A 7,129-nucleotide genomic window follows, 5' to 3' on the forward strand; every position below is an offset into this window, starting at 1 on the left:
TACAGTGGAAGGCTGGATGCAAACGACCAGAATGTTCTCGTTTGCGTTGACTCCTAAAACAATGTCAGCCAGGACCATGTGTGCACCGTTCGGTCGTTGTGTACTCCTATTGACGGCCTCCTCCCTGCAGGCGTCCAACGAGGAGGCGCAGGGCCACAACCAGGGCCCCCCGAGCCCGTACGCGGGCCCCAGCATGGGCTCCCCCGGTCAGGGTGCCCTCCGAGGGGGGGCTGGCCTCCGACTGCAACGGCCCCCTGCTTAGGAAGCTCCGCAACATCCACAGCCTGGAGCTGGAGAGGAGGCTGAGCCTGGAGGCCAAGGCCAGCCCGGAGCGCTTCGGAGCGGAGGCCTGGTGAGCTCCAATCCCCCCCCCCCCCCCGCAGAGAACAACCAGGTTTACCGGGATGGATAAAGAGGATGTGAGAGGCAGGGAGCCTCTCACGGTCACTCTCCGTCTCGTCTTCCGCTGCGTTAAACCTCGTTTTACCGGGTGGCTCATTTCGTGTTGTTGTGTATTTGAATGGTGAAAAACAACATGGTCGGTCGTTAATTCATTTAGCTTTTCTTTGAATTTGGTTTTATTCAGAAAAAGGAGTTTATTTTTTCCACCATTAGCCTCTTCACTGTTTCAGTCGTTAATCTATCTTCGTCAATTGGTGTATATTTTTGTATTCTTTTATATCTTTGTGTCATTAGATTTAGTTTTTGGGAGTTTGTTGGATCCTCCTCCATGTTTTCCAACGGCCGTGTTCTCCTCTCGCCTCCTCCAGCTCCCCCAAGCAGCCCAGCGGGCCCCCCCCCGAGGAGAGGGACCCCGGGGAGGAGCCGCCGAGGGTGTGGCACTGCCACGAGGAGTTCCTGTCCGGGCGGGGCTCCCCCGCGCCGGCCACGCCCGGTTCCCCCGGAGCCGGCGGGCGACGCCCCCAGCAGCTTCGTGATGCTGAACCTGAGCTCTGCCGGCAGGAGGTGGACTCCCGGGAGTGGGGGGTGCTGGAGCGGCCCAAGGCCCCCGGCACGCCCTCGGCGGAGGAGGCGGGGGAGGAGGCGGGGGAGGAGGTCCTCCGCCCTGGGGAGCAGAGCCCCGGGTGGGGCGGGGGCAGCCCGGGCCCCAGCTACGGCAAAGCCAAGCCGGAGACGCAGGCCTCGTCGTCGGGGGTCTCCAAGGGGGACCGGCTGGAGCTGAGCGTGGGGTCCCCCCCCGGGAACCTGGCGCCCGTGACCCCGACCAGCCCGGCCGACGCCCTGGCGGAGGGAGTCCTCACTCAGGTGAGAGGGCGTGTACGTCCCCGTCCCCCAGCTACACGTGACCACCATGCGTGATGTCATCACATGGTACCCGACGGTATTCAGGGTTTTACCTGCTAAAACGCTGCCAGTGTCAGAGCCGTGGCGCGGCCCACCGCCGCGGCCTGGACCTTCACGCTAGAGCCGTCGGCTCCTGCTTCATGTGTCGCTCGCTCACCAGTGGCTCCCGCTGTGTTTGATACGAGGGAGAGTAGTGGGGGGGTAACGGCAGACGGGGGACGCGAGGAGAGAGAGCTCATGGCTTTGAGTTGCACTATGATTGGTATTTATTTATTTTATATTATCGTTCATGCTGATCTAATTTTGCAGAGATTCATTTGCAGTTGGATTTGCTTGTGCTTGTTTGCAAAGTTTACTTTTAAGTTTGGTTTGACAGATTCCTTGGTTCCCCCTTCGGTTTCGCTGAGAGTTCGGACCATTTGTTTGCTTCTTCTGCTGTTCATGGCCTTTGTTGCTCTGTCGCCCGTTCTCTACCCTGAACTTCCACCATCATCTTTTTATCTTCTCCAAGCGTCATCAATCGTCCTCGCCTCGTAGAAGATTCTCGCAAAGTCTCATCATTTCACGCAAATCCGTGCTTTTGGATGAAAGCGCTTTAGATGATCTAACTGTCCTTTGGGCCTTCTCCCCCACATTCAGAAACCCCCCCTCTGAGTTAAACCCAATCCAGCCGGTCCTGACTGACCCCCAGCCACAATAACACCACGCTGACCGCTGCTTGTTTTGAGCTCACAACCACAGATTCCACATCCCTTTTCCACCAAAGCACAGCCTTCGCCCTCCTCATGTGTGGACCGTCCCAGGCTCGGAACTTCCCCTGCTCCGGTTCAATTCCCAAATTAGAATCCGACTGCGCGCGAGCAGACGGCCGAACGGACCGTAACGTTCCGAACCTGGAAGATCCACGTGCGCCCCGCCCCCCGCCACGCCGCCACGCGTTCAGCTCCGCGTCGCTCTCCCTCACTCCTCCTCACTCTCCGTCTCCCCCCTCCTCCTCCTCCTCCTCCTCTCTCCCCCTCTCCCCTCTCCTAGCTCCCCACCTCTCCCCCGTCCCTCCCGGAGGAGGCGGCGGCGGCGCGGACGTGCAGCCCCCTGCTGCTGCGCTCCCCCAGCCCTCACACCCTCCTCTGCACCCTGTCGGACCCCCTGCACCTCCGGCGGCCCGCCGCCCTGCGCCGCAGCCTGTCCGCCGACCAGCACCAGCGGGAGCGCGCCTCCTTCTCCTCCTCCTCCTGCCACGCCTCCCTCCCGCCGCCGCCCACCTCGCCGCCGCCGGCCCCCGCCCGCTCCCCCGCCCGCAGGAAGCTGCCCGCTATCCCGGCCGGCGCCGCCAACGCCAAGTTCCCCTCTGTCATACGCATCACGCGCGCCCAGCTGCAGCAGGTGATTGGCCGGCGGGTCGCGCCACCACCCTCGCCGCCCCCACCCACCCACCCCCGTCGACGCACCTCCTCTCGTGTTGACATCGCCTGCCTCCAAAACGCCATCTCAGCTCTCTGCCCTTTCTTCCTCCTCATCGTCTTTTTTTTAATTTGTGTTTTGAGTTGTTTCTTTTTCGTTACGTTGCGTGTTTGTTTTGGTTGGTTTCCGGGGCCGCTTTGATTTCATTGGCTGAGCCGTCAGCGTGTTGTTGCCGGGCAGCTCTCTCCATTAAACGCAGCAGAAAGCAGGGGGGGCATTGTGTTCAGACAGAGCATGCTCAGTGACCGGACACGCCCCCTCCTCCCCCTTGTTGTTGTTGTTGTTGTTGTTGTTGTTGCTGTTGTTGTTGTTGTTGTGACCCGGTTAGGGGGCACATGTGTGCGCGTGTGTGCGTGAGAGTGTCGCATGTGTGTATCGGAATGTGGAGTCATGACTACCGGCCGCATGGCCTCTTTTGTTTCAGATCGTCTTTGTCGTCTCTCTGCTGCTGTTCCTCTCTCTCTCCCTCTATTTGTTTCTCACCCTTTCCTCGTTGAAGCCCCCTGCCAAGTTGCGTGACCCTTTCCTGTCCTTCTTGGCGGTTTAGTACTCACTGCTTGACTGACACTGCCCATAGCACTGTGTTCCGTCCCACCATGGTAGATATGGCCTTGCATGCAGTCGCCACGACTAATCTCACCATGTTTGACATCCCATAATAATAACCCATATATTGTCTTGATATATAAGCCAGTGAAACATTGTGTGCACTGTCCGGTGCTCTTGCTAGAGCACTACTGTTGTAGGCCCTCAGCAACAGGCCACAACATTACCAACGATACCGCTGCATTTCCCCCGAGGCCTTGTTGACTGCTCGAGTAACACCTGTGTCTTCCTCCTCCTCCCCTTCCTCCTCCTCTTCCTCAACTTCTTCTTCTTCCCCCTCTTCCCCCCCCCCCCCCCCCCCCCCCCCCCCCCCCCCCCCCCCCCCCCCTGCAGCTGACGGCCCAGCGCCCCTCTGGCCCCTCCTCCTCCCAGTCCTCCGACAGCGCCCCCCAGTGCGTCCTGGGGGGGCGGCGCGCCGAGGCCCAGGAGGACCGCGGCGCCGACCTCCGCGACCTCCGCCCCCCCGCCCGGCCCCGCCCGCCCAGCCGGCCGGCCACGCCCACCGACGGCCCCCTCCCCCACCTCCACCTGGCGGAGGGCCACGGAGAGACGAGCCCGTCCCGCGGCCAGAGCCCCGCCCCCAGCCGGGGGTCCTCCCCCACGCTCGGCCCGCAGCCCCTCCCTCACCAACGGCCGCCTCTCCCCGTCTCCTCAGAGGAGCCAGGGGGCGGAGCTGAGCCAGGGAGCCGCCTCCCACTGCTCCTCCTCCTCCAAGCCCCCCCTCAACAGTCCCGGACCCCCCGCCCTCTCCGATGCTGCTGATGCTGCCGTCGCCACGGAGACCAACCACGTCCCGGGCTCGGACCACGGCGGCGCCCCGACGGAGCCGGCCCCCCGTCTCCCACAGCGCCCCGGCCCCCCGCAGGCAGAGCCGCATCCCGGTCCCGGAGCCGGCCGGGCCCGCGGACCCCCCCACGCCGGGCTCCGCCATGGAGAGGCTGCTCCTGAAGAGGGCCACGCCCGCGCCGGGCCCCGCTCCCTCGCCCGCCGCCTCGCCCTCGCTCTCGGACCGCCGCCGCCGCCGGCCGGCCGGCGGCGGCAGCGCCTCGCTGCCCCCCCGGGGGGACCCGCCGTCCTCGGCCTCCTCGGACCGCTCCCAGGACGAGGACTCCCTGCTGGGGTCCCGGTCGGACCGCCTGTCGCTGTCCTCCTCCTCCAGCCCCCTGTCCCGCAGGAGCCGCATCCCGCGGCCCGTGGCCCCCGCCGACCCGCCGGCGTGCCAGGGGCTGCAGCCCCGCCCCCCCCCGGGGAAACCCCCCGGCCGTTCCACCGTGGAGGGGAGGTAAGGACCCCCGTCGCCACGGGCAACCATGCAACCTTCTGGCATCACAAGTGGGCGTGTCCACCTAGACGTGTGACAGGATGGATGAGCGACGCTTGCCTCAGTCCACCGGGCAGGCTGGTAGGCTGACCTATCCCGGCGCAGATCCAGGTGGACACGCCCACTTGTGATGTCAGAAGAGGCCGATTTTCCAGACGGCTTGTAACGGCCAATCACACTCACACCTGGTGGTAGAATAGGGAACCTTTAAAACAGGGTTCTCTCTAAACCGCTCGGTGGTTCTACCTCTACTCCCCCCCTCTAACCCGCTGTGTCTCCCCCCTCTAACCCGCTGTGTCTCCCCCCTCTAACCCGCTGTGTGTCTCCCCCCCTCTAACCCGCTGTGTCTCCCCCCTCTAACCCGCTGTGTCTCCCCCCTCTAACCCGCTGTGTCTCCCCCCCCCTCTAACCCACTGTGTCTCCCCCCTCTAACCCGCTGTGTGTCTCCCCCCCCCCTCTAACCCGCTGTGTGTCTCCCCCCTCTAACCCGCTGTGTGTCTCCCCCCTCTAACCCGCTGTGTGTCTCCCCCCCCCTCAACCCGCTGTGTGTCTCCCCCCTCTAACCCGCTGTGTGTCTCCCCCCTCTAACCCGCTGTGTGTCTCCCCCCCCCCTCTAACCCGCTGTGTGTCTCCCCCCTCTAACCCGCTGTGTGTCTCCCCCCCCTCAACCCACTGTGTGTCTCCCCCCTCTAACCCGCTGTGTGTCTCCCCCCCCCCCTCTAACCCGCTGTGTGTCTCCCCCCTCTAACCCGCTGTGTGTCTCCCCCCCCCTCAACCCACTGTGTGTCTCCCCCCCCCCTCTAACCCGCTGTGTGTCTCCCCCCCCCTCAACCCACTGTGTGTCTCCCCCCCCCCTCTAACCCGCTGTGTGTCTCCCCCCTCTAACCCGCTGTGTGTCTCCCCCCCCCCTCTAACCCGCTGTGTGTCTCCCTCCTCTAACCCGCTGTGTGTCTCCCCCCTCTAACCCGCTGTGTGTCTCCCCCCCCCCTCAACCCACTGTGTGTCTCCCCCCCCCCTCTAACCCGCTGTGTGTCTCCCCCCCCCTCAACCCACTGTGTGTCTCCCCCCCCCCCTCTAACCCGCTGTGTGTCTCCCCCCCCCTCAACCCACTGTGTGTCTCCCCCCCCCCTCTAACCCGCTGTGTGTCTCCCCCCTCTAACCCGCTGTGTGTCTCCCCCCCCCCTCAACCCACTGTGTGTCTCCCCCCTCTAACCCGCTGTGTCTCCCCCCTCTAACCTGATTGTCTCCCCCCCAGGCTCCGGCGGTACCGTATCTGCGCGGGCGGCGGCGGCGGCGGCGGCGGCGGCGGCGGCGGCGACTCCGACCTGCTGTCCTGCCTGGCCCAGCTGGTGCAGGGCGCGCGCGGCTCCCCGCTGCACCACCGCTCCCCGGCCCCCGGGGGCCCCCGCTCGGGCCTGGGCAGCCTGACGGGCTCCCCCCACCACCACCACCACCACCACCACCACCCCCACTACGGCCACCACCACCACCCCCAGCGCAGCTCCTCCGCCTCGCCCCGCAGTTCCTCCTCCCTGCAGCGCTCGGGGAGCTCCTCGCCCTCCCGCCACGAGCACCACCCGCCGCGCCACGGCCTGATGGGGGGCGCCGGCGGCGGAGGAGGAGGTGGGGGCTGCCTGGGGCGTAGCTGCTCGCCGCCCAGCTTCTCGGGGTCCCCCCCGGCGCGACGGAGCCACCCGCACCACCCGGAGACGTGCTGCGGCCGGCAGGCGCGCTCGGGCCCCTTCCACCTGTCCAAGGGCAGGGGCTGCAGCCGCGAGGGCAAGCTGAGCAGATAGTCTGCCCCCCCCCGACCCCGACCCCGTCCAGGGAGGGGGAGAGAGAGGAGAGAGAGAGAGAGGGGTGGGGGGAGCTATCCTTCTGTTGAATCTCCACTGCGCACGCCACCCCACCCCCCCAGCCCTGCACACACACCGCCCCATCGTTCGCACGCCCCCACCCACACGGTCAGAGGGGGGCGGGGGGGGGCTCGCTCCAGGGTCACTAGGCTATAGCATCGTTAGCGTAAGCTGTGAAACGGGGAGGGGGGGGGGGGGACTGCGTCTTTAGGATGCTGCACTGTAGACGTTTGTAAGATGTAGCGCCGTAGATTCACCGGCCGTATGAGAAGCAACGGGTGGAGGTTAGCCTAGTCTAGTGCATCCGCTCCACACAATGTAGTCAACAGTTTAATAGCAATCCCTTTGCACTTACACGGTATACTGATCAGCTGTCGGTAGCGCCGCTTGAAGACATCGTCTCTCTCCTCTTCACTCGTCTTGAGACTTTGAGCCAAGAAGGGCGTCTGTACTGTACTCTGTACGCTAATATATTGAGCCGGTCATATTTATAGAAATTGAAGACACATTTTCAATGGTTGATTCTCAACGCTCTTGGCTGCCTCCGGTGGGTGAACGGCATTGCACGCAACGTAGATGT

The 7,129-nt window shown here is 64.5% G+C and overlaps 1 pseudogene across 1 annotated transcript in view; it reads left to right on the plus strand.

Annotated features, from left to right (window-relative positions):
• LOC307086849 overlaps positions 1-6,648 on the plus strand; it is a 14,223-nt pseudogene extending 7,575 nt beyond the window's left edge. The window contains exons 5-10 of the transcript XR_013812821.1: positions 69-352; positions 771-1,266; positions 2,338-2,688; positions 3,706-4,114; positions 4,147-4,654; positions 5,949-6,648. The product of XR_013812821.1 is annotated as an uncharacterized misc_RNA (transcript). The remainder of the gene's footprint in view (positions 1-68; positions 353-770; positions 1,267-2,337; positions 2,689-3,705; positions 4,115-4,146; positions 4,655-5,948) is intronic.
• The last annotated feature ends 481 nt before the right edge of the window (positions 6,649-7,129 follow it).

Source organism: Pollachius pollachius (assembly GCF_949987615.1).
Source record: "Pollachius pollachius genome assembly, chromosome: 15".
Classification (NCBI taxonomy): domain Eukaryota; kingdom Metazoa; phylum Chordata; class Actinopteri; order Gadiformes; family Gadidae; genus Pollachius; species Pollachius pollachius.